Source organism: Otolemur garnettii, unplaced genomic scaffold, assembly GCF_000181295.1.
Source record: "Otolemur garnettii isolate 467f Iridium unplaced genomic scaffold, OtoGar3 scaffold00227, whole genome shotgun sequence".
Lineage (NCBI taxonomy): Eukaryota > Metazoa > Chordata > Mammalia > Primates > Galagidae > Otolemur > Otolemur garnettii.
The window spans coordinates 1,827,410-1,841,150 of record NW_003852622.1 but is presented as its reverse complement, the minus strand read 5'-3'; positions in this window follow the sequence as shown (position 1 = coordinate 1,841,150).

Here is a 13,741-nt window from a genome sequence, read left to right as displayed (position 1 = left end):
AGGGAAGGAAGGAGGTGTGGAGTCTCAGTGTGTGATACATCTTGTACCATCAATGAATACCCAAAAATTAAAAAAAATTCAGTGTGATATAACTTCATGGCAATAATCACCACATTGTATTACTACATACACACACATACTTGTTAAATGAAAATAGTGCAATCACCTACAGGATGCCAATGGTAGAGGACTAAAGCGAGTGAATATTATTCATATCAAATTCCTTTTAAAATTTTTCATTAAATACATCATTACATAATTCATAAAATGGCTTCTCAAATTTGAATCTTAGAAGACTCACCATATGCAATATTCTAGTAGTACTTATCCATAAGTTAAAGTTTACTACTGAATCCAGTATAAATGTTTTAATCAAGCATAAGTCATATTGTAGTTTGGTAGACTGATGAACAAAAATCAGTTTGAGTTGAGCTACTTAATCAGTCATGTTTCCATTAAACATTACTTAGTGAAATAATAGTTATTTAGTCTATAAACAATGATAGATATAGAAGATAAAATGTTGATGTAAAATTAATGCTCTAATTTTACATAGTCACTTAGTTACTTACTAGTTTTACATATTTGATACAAACTTGTTTGTGTCTATTTGCTGGAGTAGGTAAATATTTTAGTTCAGATACATATAGTATGTTACAATATAGTACAAGTTCTAATATTCCTTATAATATAATATTTATAATTTCTCATTACTTTGAAAAGGCACTGAGTTAAATTATAAGAAGCAGATGCAATATCATAATATAAAACATTTCAGATAGCTTAGGTATTTGTCTTATATTTTATATTTAATCCTATTCTGAAAAAAGTAAACTTTATAATTCTGCTTTCTTAAGCAGTGTTTCTAAAGAAACACTATCATTATTCCTTCAAATGAAAATTATTTGGACATATTGTCACAAATTGTTTACAAACACAACTACCTTACATTTTAAAGACTATTCCAGTAAAGAAAGTGACTTTCATTAAGGCGAGTTTTATTTTTTTCATTGTTATAGCTCATAAAATCAGGAGGTCTCCTTTTAAACTAATTTGTAATTTTCATCTAAAAATGTTTTTACCTTAATGCAAATAAAACTCAAAATTATAGAAATTTAAAGCTATAAAGGACATTAGATGTCTATTTTCACCACTGAGAATATTAAATGATATGAGAAAATAGCTCAGTGGTCCCTGTAGAGATTATGATGAAAACATTAACCCTACACCACTATTTTAAACTTATTTAATCAATATTAAATACATCATTGATTTTGGGGGGAATAAAAGGTTGGAATTTATGTTAAGAAAATAATTCAAAGGAAAGAAATATATAAATGCACAAATAGGTCATGGTTGGATTTATTATAATAGTGAGCCTGTAAAATTATCTTTAGAAGATTACAGATTAGTAAATTATAGTATCTTTACATGATCAACTATTATTAGCAATAAAAATGATTATGATAACAACTGAGAAATACTAAAATATAAAAATGTTTCATAAGATACAATTTTTAGTATGACATAAATACATATGTGGATAGAACACACAAACTAATAGCTGATGTTTCAGGATATAGAGGTTATAATAATTTTGTACCTTCTATTTAAAAAAATCCTATACTTATATTATTTGTGGCCACATTTTTTATATTTTTCATTTGTTTATTGACAGAGTTTTCTAAGCAAATTCTTAAGAAACAAAATTATAAATACAACTGCAAAGTGAATGCTTAACCAATATTAACATGAAAGTGTACACATTTTGCTAACTTCATAAATCACCTTCTCAGTAGCTTTTCACATATAACATGTGGCATGTGGAATGAAAATGACATTTACCTTCTTATTAAAGAACAAAGAAAAAATTGCCTTTTGTACTATCCTTTGATTCAAAATTGAAAGATTGAATTTTTATTTATTTTTATTACAGATTAATTCAAGGGTACATACAATTAGGTTATATTATTTGGGTTTGTTAGGTAAAGTTCAAGGTGCACTTGAGCCCTTCACTCAGGAGGTTTGCCATATACCCGTATATTTGTTCAGTGAGAGCTTACTACACACCATGCCCCTCTCCTTTCTTGAATTTAAATGTATTTTTCTCTCTTGTGGGCATGTAGATGTTCATCTACTTGTTTCATGTTAATATTGACTACACTGGATACTTGCTACTTAAGAGGATGTTCTTGAAATCCTTCCAGGTAAATACAAAATATATGAAGTCTCCATCTTTCTTTATAGGTGAATAATATCCTATGTTATACATATAACACAATTTATTTATACATATATGGGTTGACGGGTGCTTGGGTTGATTTCACACCTTTGTGACTGTAAATTGAGCTACTATGAACATTTGAGGGCAAATGTCCTTATGGTATTTTTTTGTGTGTGTAGGTAAATACTTGGTAATGGGATTGGGGGATCAATATGGAAATGGCCTAAATGCCCAGCAATCCAGGAATGGATTAACAAGCCATGGTATATAAATATACCATGGAATACTATTCAGCCATTAAAAAGTGAAGATTTTACATCTTTTGTATTAAACTGGATGGAAGTGGAACGCATCCTTGTTAATAAAGTATCACAAGAAAAGAGAAGTAAGACTCCTATGTACTCAATTCTGATATGAGGACAGTTGATCACCTAGTACATAGTGGGGGCTGAGGTGCTGGGAGAATGGGGACCGAACACCCAGTTTTTGGCAAAGGAAAGCAACCCCAGAAAAAGACAAAAACTAAAAAGTAAGCTGAGTGAGGTGGAACAAAGAAAAGCCAGCTAGTTTACATTTAAGCTAACTATTGCTAGCAAGATTCTTGCCTTTTCTGAAATTCTATCCTGTTGAGGATACAGTTTACAAACACCCTGCTGGGTCTGTGAGCACTCTGAGGAGAATAATGGTCATAGAAGAGGCTATGATAAGTCCTAAGGAAAGATGCATTTTCTGGGGGTTTCCTGCCCATTAAACAGGCAAAGCAGATACCCATTATGGAGATTTGCATTTGCCTAGGGCAGAGACCAAGGGAGTAGCCTGAGCCCTGAGTTATGGGCAGAAGAGCTTATATCTCCTATAGCAGAGAAAAATCCTCTGTGGTGGTGATGGGGGGAAAATGTCTCCCTCCCACGGATCCCTCAGAGGAAATAAAGCTGGTGGCATTTTACTCCACAGAGAACTAGTGGAGCTTAATACCTCCATAGACATCTGTGTGTGTGACCTTAAGCAGGAGCCTCTCCCAATACAAGGCTCAGATTTCAGATTACTGAAGGCCACCCTTGAGGTTAATAATAATAACAATAGAAGCTGATATGATCAGTCTGAGAAACTGCTGACATCTTTGTTCCCTCCCTCATTTTACCCTCTGGGCAAATAGACTTCAATAAAATCAGAGTGGAGCAAACACTCTGTGCCATTGCCAGAATCCTACAACTGGCAATGGACCCCTAAGCTCCCACTTTCAATTCTACTCTGTCTCTTGTCTTTCTTTACTGTCTCTCCTAATTTTATACTTCATCAGTTGATCACCACTTATTACCACAGGTTTCATAGGATAGTGCTCTGGGAGTGGGACCCCGACATGAGGGAAGGAGGGTGAAGTAAGAGGGAAGAAGGGAGGGGTGTAGGTGATCACGGGGTGTGACAGCACTCTTGGGGATGGTTCACAATTATAGGAGGGACTTTACCTAACAAATGCAATTAGTATAAGCTGGTTCTTTGTACCCTCAATGAATCCCCAACATGCCATTGAAAGTTTTCAGTATATATATACCTCACATATACATAACAATAATATATAACCAACAATAATATATAATTTTATATATATGTATATAGATTTACACAAATTATTGTATATATACAGATATTATACATAATATATATTTATAATATATGTATATATGTAATAGATACATTAATGTGTATATTAATATACATATATTAATGTATATATACTATATATGTATAATATATATGTAATATCTTATACATATATTTTATGCATATATTATCTTATACATATACATGTATCTATTAATATCTTATACATATATATTATGTATAATATCTTATACATACATATTATATATATGGGTATAATATATACACATATTATTGTATATATATATCTTCATAATATATAATTAACAATAATATATAACCAACAATAATATATAATTATATATGTAGATATATATATATTATTATATATGTGATATATATATAATGAAAACTTTCAATGGTATGTTTTATGAATTATATGGTTTAAATTGGGAAAAAAATCCAAATATCTGAACTCTTTATGCAGCTCTGTGGTTTTAAAATAGAAATATTTCCACAGCAGAGATAGACATATATACATATCCATAGTGAGAGAATGTGACAAGATGTTAACAGTGTTATCTTTGTATGCTTATATCCCTTCTTTTATTGAAAATATTAATGGAGTATGAAAGTTCTGGTTACATGGATAACTTTTATAATACTTGATTAATGGTTGTAAATGTGCCCATGCCCTGAATAATGCTCATTGGACCTATTAAGTAGGTTTTTACCCCTCCCAATGACCCCCTCCCCTTTCTTTATTTCCAATGACTTTCAGTTTCCTTTGTGAACATGTGTAGCCCTTTTAGTTCCAGTTTATAAAAGTATGCATGTGGTGTTTATTTTTCCATTTTTTCCAAGGTACATGTGTTTTGTTTATGTACTTTGTTTTTGCACAAACTGAGTCAAGGTTCTAAGCATACTTACTATGCAGACACTGTGCACCATACAGAGTAGGTCTGGATTTACTCAATCCTACCTTTCCCTCTCCAAACTTGGTTTTCATTGAGATTTACTTCCATATGTGCACTTAAGAATTGATCTATCAGTTCTAACCTGGTTTTGAGTGCATGTATTTGTTTCTCCATTCCTGTGAAGTTTCCTTTAGAACCATGATCTCCAGTTACACCCAGGTTGTCACAAAAGAAAATAAACTACCATTTTCTTTATAGCTAAGTAGTACTCCATATTGTGCATATACCACAGTTTATTAATTCATTCATGTATTGGTGAACACTTTGGCTGCTTCCACATCTTTGTTTGTAATTGTAAATTTTGCTGCTAAAACATTTGTATGCAGGTGTCATTTTGGCAGGTGTCATTTTGATAAAATGGCCTTTTATTCTCCCCTTTGGGTATATACCAGGCAGTAGGATTGCTGGGTCAAATAATAGGTCTACTTTTAAGTTCTTTGAGGTATCTCCATATAATTTTCCACAGAGGTTGTACTAGTTTATAGTCCCACCAACAATGTATAAGAATTCCTTTCTCTCCATAGCCACACCAGCATCTATTGTTTGGGGATGTTTTAATATGAGCCAATCTCATTGAAGTTAGGTGATATCTCATTGTGGGTTTGATTTGCATTTCCCTTGTGATTAGAAATGTTGGACACTTTTTTCATGAGTTCTCAAACATGAAAGATATAATAGCCATCATTATATCTTCATTTGAAAAGTTTTGGTTCAGGTATATTGCCCGCTTTTTAATGTGGTTGTTTAATTGTTTCTTGCTGATTTGCTTAAGTTTTTTGTAGATATTTGTTGTCAGTCTTTTATCAGATATATAGCATGCAAATACTTTTTCCCAATCTATGGTTAGTCTATTCACTCTTTGACTATGTCTTTGGCTGTGCAGAAGCTTCTTAATTTGATCAAGTCTTATTCATTTGTTTTTGTTATTACTCTTGTTGCCTTTTGGGTCTTTCCAATGAATTCCTTGCCTAGGCCAATATCAATAAGAGTTTTTCCAACGTGTCTTTCATATTCTTATCTGACTTTTGACAAAACAAATAAAAATGTACACTGGGGAAAGGAATCCATGTTCAATAATAGATGGTGCTGGGAAAACTTATGGAAGACTAGGGTAGGATCTGCATCTCTCACTACTCACAAAAATTAACTCATGATAGATGAAAGACTGAAACTTAAGATGATAGTTTCCCAGGAAACTATGGGAATCCTGGAGGAAAATATCTGTCCATTCTTGACATATTTCACTTAGAATAATGATCTCCAGTTCTATTCAAATTGCTTCAAAAGACATTAATTCTTCCCTTTTTATGGCTGAGTAGTACTCCATACTATACTTGTACCACATTTTGTTAATCCACTCATGAATTGATGAGTACTTGTGTTGACTCCATATCTTTGCAATTGTGAATTGTACTACAATAAACATTTGAGGGCAAGCATCTTTTTGATGTAATGACTTATTATCTTTTGGGTAATATACAGTAGTTGGATTACTGGATCTCCTGTATTGATTTCTTTTGTTTAAAACAATGATTATATCTTACTTCCATTAGAAATTAAATTATTATTTTTATTTCAGTATATAATCTATATTTTTCATAATGATGATCTTTCATAATATTTTTTAATTATGGAAAGTGCTTTCAAGTACATTTTATTTCTATTTCACAGTTGCTCTATAAGTAAATTCAGATAGGAATTATTTAAGAATAATCATTAGTCTCATTTTACAGAATGAAATATTTCCCAGAAAAAATCATTCTAATAACTTTCTTACGAATCACACTGTGACAAGAGAAAAGAAGTTATGTACATGGCATTATAATTGAATTCTATTTTTTGATACTTGAGGCATTAATGATGTTCAGCAATCAACAAACTTTCCTATATAGTAATCAGGAGCTTTTACAATGACAGAATTCCTTTACATTTCACCAAGGCATTCTTTCCTCTAATATTCAATTTGTATTTATTCAAAGGAAAGTCTTATTTATTGGTTTGTGTAAGTTTTGTGAATTCATCCAAACATTAGATGAAAACTGCACTATATTATACCTATGCACTTTCCCCATCATCTTGGTATATTGATTTAAAACTTAATAAATATGCATAATTTACATTTCTAAGGCTTAATAAATTGAGCTAAACTCAAAATGATTTGAGGTAAATGTGATTTCCATTTCTTATTGTTAGTTCCATGTCAAGTCATACATTAATTCAGTAAAATGGTCAGTGAGCAGAAAATTTCTCATCCAGAGTGGCTAAAATATGCTATTTATATTAATGATTTAATAACATTTAAATAATTATTCTCATGCACCAGATGATACCAAATTCCATTTTGAAATGATGAGAAAATTTGAAAGTAGCAGAGAAAATAAATAGGAATTTGAAAATATGCTAAAGTTACACCAGTATAAAATCTACTTTAATCTGAAATGTAAAAGCTGTACTACAATTAAGTCATATAAGAACCCAAAGGAAAATGAGTAATCATAATAAAAGCTCACATAACTGTGTCTCTTATTTCCTTTTTATAATTTATAGCCTATTTTAATGAGAATTTCATATGTTGAAAATATGAAAACTATTCTATATAGTATATTTCAAGGTGAACTTGTACTGTTTGGAAAAAATAAAAAGTGATAGAGCTCATCTCCCTTCAGAATACATATACTTTCATTTTTTTTTTCTTTAGTATGAAGGAAAGAACAATATTAAAATAGTTATAGGTATTAAATGACTAAGATTAGGGGTACAATCTAAGACTATGGGTAAAAATGTTAACTGTTATAAGAAAGGGCTCACAATCAGTACCTTGGAGTTCTTATAAGTGTGTGACGTTCATAGAGCTGCGCCCCATACTATTACTGGTTATTGATGGAAAAACCATATTGGAATTTCTTCCTGAGACTTTAAAAGTTTTTGGGAAATTTCTCATGTTAGTTTATAACAGATAATCACAAATATACATGGTAAATTAGTACAAAGCTAAAACTTGCCAGTACCACTACCATTGCCACTATAATTCTCTAGTGAAACTAAAGAGCAGATTTTTGCATAGGATCAATCTGTCTTAATTACAGTGGGAATAGAAGATTCAGTGTCAATTAGTTTAACACACTATTGAATATGATTTGGAAAGGTTAGTACTAAATATAAAAAAAAGTAAAAATCTTAACATCAAGTAAAGATAGAATAGGTAAATAGTATGAATTTTAAAGTAAATTAACATAATATGATAAAGAATTATTCAAAATGTACTGGTCTCTATCTGTCTCTGTAAGTGAATATTTAATTTTCCACTTTACTTTTTGTCTATTTAGTTCAGTACAATAACTATCAAACATCTGCTACAACCTAGGAGCTAACTTTTGTATTGGGAATACCTCTGTGAATAAGAAATTTGTTTCTTCTTTGAGAATTATGCCCAACTGTGAAAACAAACATACCCATAGATTATAATACAACAAAATATGCTCAGTGACAGGATAATGTATATGATAACCTGAAAACACTGAAGATGGTGTGGTCAGGGAAATAGGAAAGACTTCAGAGATGACATGATACTTGGTTTATATCTTGGCATATATACTTGAGGAATATTCTATATAAGCAAAAAGACAAATAGACAATCTAGACAGATATACTTTTGCAAAATTTTATTTAATTGGTCTTTAGTGATACAGATTATTTCTATATGTTTATGATTTCATATTATCTACCTGTTTGAAATATTTATTTATATGAAACATTTTCTAAGCATACACCATTTGTTAGGAACTAGAGATCAGAATTAAATAAGATAAAGACTTGGAATTCAAAAGATTCTAGTCTAGTTTAAGCTATCTTTTTATTGATTTATAAGAACACTGTACATATTATAGAAAACATCTCTTTTTTCATAACAGGGAAAAAACTTCCTCAATCCTTTCTTGGCCTTTCTATTTTTTAAAATTATTTATCATTTCTTTTCTTTCCTAATTTCTTATTTACTTTTTGATGTCAAAGTATTCAAATGCTATATGTAACTTTGGTGTTAGGTTTAGAAAAGCTTTCCTTACTCTAAATTTATATAAATTGTATCTATTTTATTTTTTCTTTTATTTTTGGTTTTTAGTGGCAATTAAAAATTATAATACACAAATAGAAAAAGTTAATATCCCATCAACCCCTTTTTACATGACTCCCCACCAGTTAGACAAAACCTTTTATGTAGCTTCAGGTTTGTTTTTTGAGATACACATACATGCACCATACACACACACACATTATACTTGGCTTTGATTTTTATTTCATGGAAAATGTAACCCCACTCCATTTTATTTTCATTAGAAGATTAGAAGTCAGAAACCTATGGGAATTAGATTTAAAAAAAAAAACTTAGCCAGAAATAAAATAAACTTATTCTCTTTCTAATCATCTGTTTGTATATTTTAGGACGTCAACAGGTCAGCCAGACTAGGAATATCTTACCCACAGTGTCCCTGCTTTTGCATTGTACAGATTTTGCACTATGTGTATAGAACTACAGCATTCTTTTTTTTCTTATTAAATCATAGCTGTGTACATTAATGCAATTATGGGGTACAATGTTCTGGTTTTATATACAATTTGAAATACTTTCATCAAACTGATTAACATAGCCTTCACCACATTTTCTTAGTTATTGTAAGACATTTATATTCTACAGTTAGTAGATTTATAACATGTACCCTTGTAAAATGCATCATATGTGGGTGCATTGCCCTCCCTCTACTTCTATATTATTTTTACACCTGCCATGTGTCAAGGAAGTATGAACATAATCAAGATTGGCCTGCTATCTCATTATTGCCTTCAAATCTGGTCACTTTGAGGCAATAGTTATCTACCAATTGGTTCGCAGATGTGAGAACTGGGAAAATGTGGAAGTCTTTTTTTTTTTTTTTTTAACAATAAAGTGAACCATATTTTGGTGACTTTTTTCTTAAGCCCACCCCTCTAGATGTATATATTTCTCACTAGTAATTGTTAATGGTCCCAGACAGAGTGTGGATACAGCTTATACTCTTATACTGTTTTGGTAATTTAAATGGAAATTTGGAGATTTCATTGTGTCTTAGTTCATGTGGGATGCTATAATAAAATACTATAATTGGATGACTTATATACAATAGAAATTTATTTCTCCAAGTTTTGTAATTTAGAAGTCCAAGAAGCAGTTCTGTTTCTGGTGAGAGTCCAATGACTGGTTTATAGATAACCCTCTTTTCCTGTGTCCTCATGCAATGGGATAAGCAAGCATGTTCTCTGAGTTCCTTTATATAAGGAAATTAATCTCCAACCACCTTCCAAAACCTCACCTCCAAATATCATGGTATTGAGGTTTAATTTACAATATGTGAATTTTTGGGATGAACAAATAGTCTATAGCTGCAGTCCCCCAGCATCCGGACCACAGACCAATACTAGTCTATGGCCAATTGGGAGCCAGGCCACACACCAGGAGATGAGTAGCAGGCAAGCCAGGGCAGGTTCATCTGTATTCATAGATACTCCCAGTTCCCAAATGAACTCTGACTCCTGTCAGATCTCCACCCCACACCACCTCAATAGAAAAATTCTTCCGTGAAGTTGATTCCTGGTGCCAAAAAATTGGGGACAGTTGGTCTATAGCATTCCATCCCCAGCCTTCTAAAATTTATGTCCTTCCTGCATGCAAAATATATTCATTCCATTTCAATAGCCCTAAAGGTCTTCATTTTTTCCTGCACCAACTTTATTTTTATTTATTTTTTGAATAAACAATTTTTTTACTTAAAACTTGTTTATTTTTATTTCAAATTAATATGATGATACAAATTTTTAGGTTACATTGTTTCAATTCAAAGGTAAACTTCAAGTTGTAGAAGAACCATTCACCTAGGGGGCATGCTGAACACCCTAACATTGTGCAGATTAGGTGAGATCCTGTCAATTGCTCTCCCTCCTTCCACCAATTGCCCCCCTCTGCCTCTTTTCTCCCTCCTCTTCCCTCCTCCTTGCTAGACTGTATTCTAGGAATGCAATTGTTTATATATTTATTTTACATTAGTATTGAGTACATTGGATACTTGCTTTTCCATTCTTGATATACTTTACTAAGAAGAATTTGTTACAACTCCATCCAGGTAAATATAGAAGAATTTTTACAACTCCATCCAGGTAAATATAGAAGAATTTTTACAACTCCATCCAGGTAAATATAGAAGATACTTTTCTTATGGCTGAATAGCATTCCACCATACATAAAGCACAGTTTGTTTTGTTCTTCTAGGTTGACACACAGTAATAGAATTGTGGGATCAAATGTAAGGTCAACTTTTAGTTCTTTAAGAATTCTCCATAAAAGTTGTATTACTTTGCAGTTCTACTAGCAGTGTAGAAGTGTTCCCTTATCTCAACATCCATGCCAGCATCTGCTGTTTTGGGGCTTTGTGATGTGGGCTAATCTTACTGGAGTTAGGTAATATCTCAGGGTGGTCTTGATTTGCATTTCTCTGATAATTAAAGACAATGAGCATTTTTTCATGTGCTCGTTGGCCATTCATCTCTCATCTTCAGAGAAGTTTCTGTTCAGATCTCTTTCCCACTTATAAATGGGGTTGTTTTCTCTTTTCTTCTTGATTACTTTGAGTTCTTTGCAGACTCCAGTTATCAGGACTTCATCAGTTTCAAAACATGCAAAAATCTTCTCCCATTCCAAAGGCTGTCTGTTTGCTTTATTTGTGGTACACTTAGTTGCCTGCACCAATTTTAAAGTCTAAATCTAAAGTCTCATCTAAATCAGATATGGATGATACTCAAAGTATGATTTATCCTTAGGCAAAATTTCCTTCAAGGTGTGAACATGTAATGCCAAAGGAGTTATTTCCTTACAAAATATGATGGTGGGGCAGGCATAGGATAGACATTTTCATTCCAAAAGGGAGAAATAGGAAAAAAATAGAGTGACAGTTCCTGAAAAAGTCCAAAACATAATGGGCAAAATTCCACTGGACCTTAAGCCTTGAGAATAATTATCTTTGTCTTGATGTACTGACATTCAGGCCCATCAGGACATAGATTTTATCTTCCAGATATACAGGGGTTGGATTCTAACTTTAAGACCCACTGGGATAGTGGTTCTGCCCCAGCAGCTTTACTGGGCTGGGTTTGGAATTCTGTGGATCCAAGCTAACCAGCCTCTGAGGCTTTAGAAAAATCCATCTCCACAGCTTGACTGGATGGTTCGACAGTGGCTTTCTCTTTGAGGTCTTCTCCAGCAGGCCTGTAGAACATTGGTTCCATACCTTGAAATCTAGTTGGAGGCAATAATACCTTCAGGGCTAATGTAGTTTCATGTTTATACTACAGGTGGTGTTAGATGGAAGTAGCCAAAGCTGGCTGCCTGTGCTCTCTGCAGGGGTAGCCACCATAACCCATACTACAAAAGTACCCACTGAAGCAGTATCTGGGGTAGGCAAGGATCATAGCAAAGGAAAGCACGGAGCAGAGCTCGTGATGTGTAGTAGTGTTGAAAGCTGGATTACATACCCACACTGAGGTCCCACAGGCCCCAGCAGGCCCTCCTTTACATTCATCCATTGTATTAACCAATAGCTCTTGGCCTCTGTTGAGATGGCTGACTGGAGTCCTTATCAAACATGTGTTTTGTCTCACAACTAGTGTTCTAACCTGAACAGGCTTTTAATTCTTCAAACTGTAAATAAGTTATTTTTTCCCAAAAACTTCAAGTTCCATGTATTTCTTTTCTTTTCTTTTTTCTTTCTTTCTTTTTTTTTTTTTGGACTTAAAAACAGAAATTTATTCCCTCACACCTCTGGAGATCAGAAGTCTCAAATTAGGTTGTTCTTGGGGCCACATTTCCTCTGTAGGCCCCAGAAAAGAATTCATTCCTTGCCTCTTCCAGCTTCTGTTGGTTCTAGTCCATTCATTTTAGTTTGTAGCAGCATTGCTAGTATCTCTGCTTCTGTCTTCCCATCACCTTCTTTTCTGTGTGTTCATATTTTTTCTTTTTTCTTTTTACATATACATGTGTTTATTAAGTTTCCAATTTTTGTGGTCACAGAATTAAAAAGGCTTAAAATTTAATAACAAGAACAATGTTTAAGATAAGGACTAGAAACAAAAACCTCATAAAGAATGAACAAAGATAAATACATTCAGAAAAGAAATCAGATGATTGCTGCATTGAAATATTAAGCAATGACAATAATAATAATGCAAAGAAAGTAGCAGTCACATTGTCAAATGAGAGTATGTCTATTATAGAATCCTTTGACTCTGAGGTTCAGTATGGAGTCATCAGTTAACTTCTTATTTTTTTTCCAAAGTCTCAAAAAATATTTCACTTCCTTCTTGAATAACAATTTTCTCTGTAAATCATTTCTCTTCTCACATTTTACTATAAAATAGTAAGGAGAAATGTGGCTCCACCTTCAACACTTTGCTTAAAAATTGCTTCAGCTAAATATCCAATTTTATTGTTCCCAAATTCTACTTTATACAATATAATAGAATGAAAATGCAGCAGAGTCAAGTGCTTTGCCACTCTACAAAAAGGATCATTTTTCCTCCAGTTTACAATAATATGTTCCTCATTCCCATCTGACCTGTTGCCAGTACTGCTTTGTACGATCTTTCCAGCATGCACCTCAAAACTTGTACAGGATCAGGGCGGCTCCTGTGGCTCAGTGAGTAGGGCTGTGGCCCCATATACCAAGGCGGGGCGGGTTCAAACTCCGCCCCGGCCAAACTGCAACAACAACAAAAAAACAGCTGAGCTTTGTGGCGGGCGTCTGTAGTCCCAGCTACTCGGGAGGCTGAGGCAAGAGAATCGCCTAAGTCCAGGAATTGGAGGCTGCTGTGAGCTGTGACGTCACAATACCCTACGGAAGACGATAAAGTGAGATTT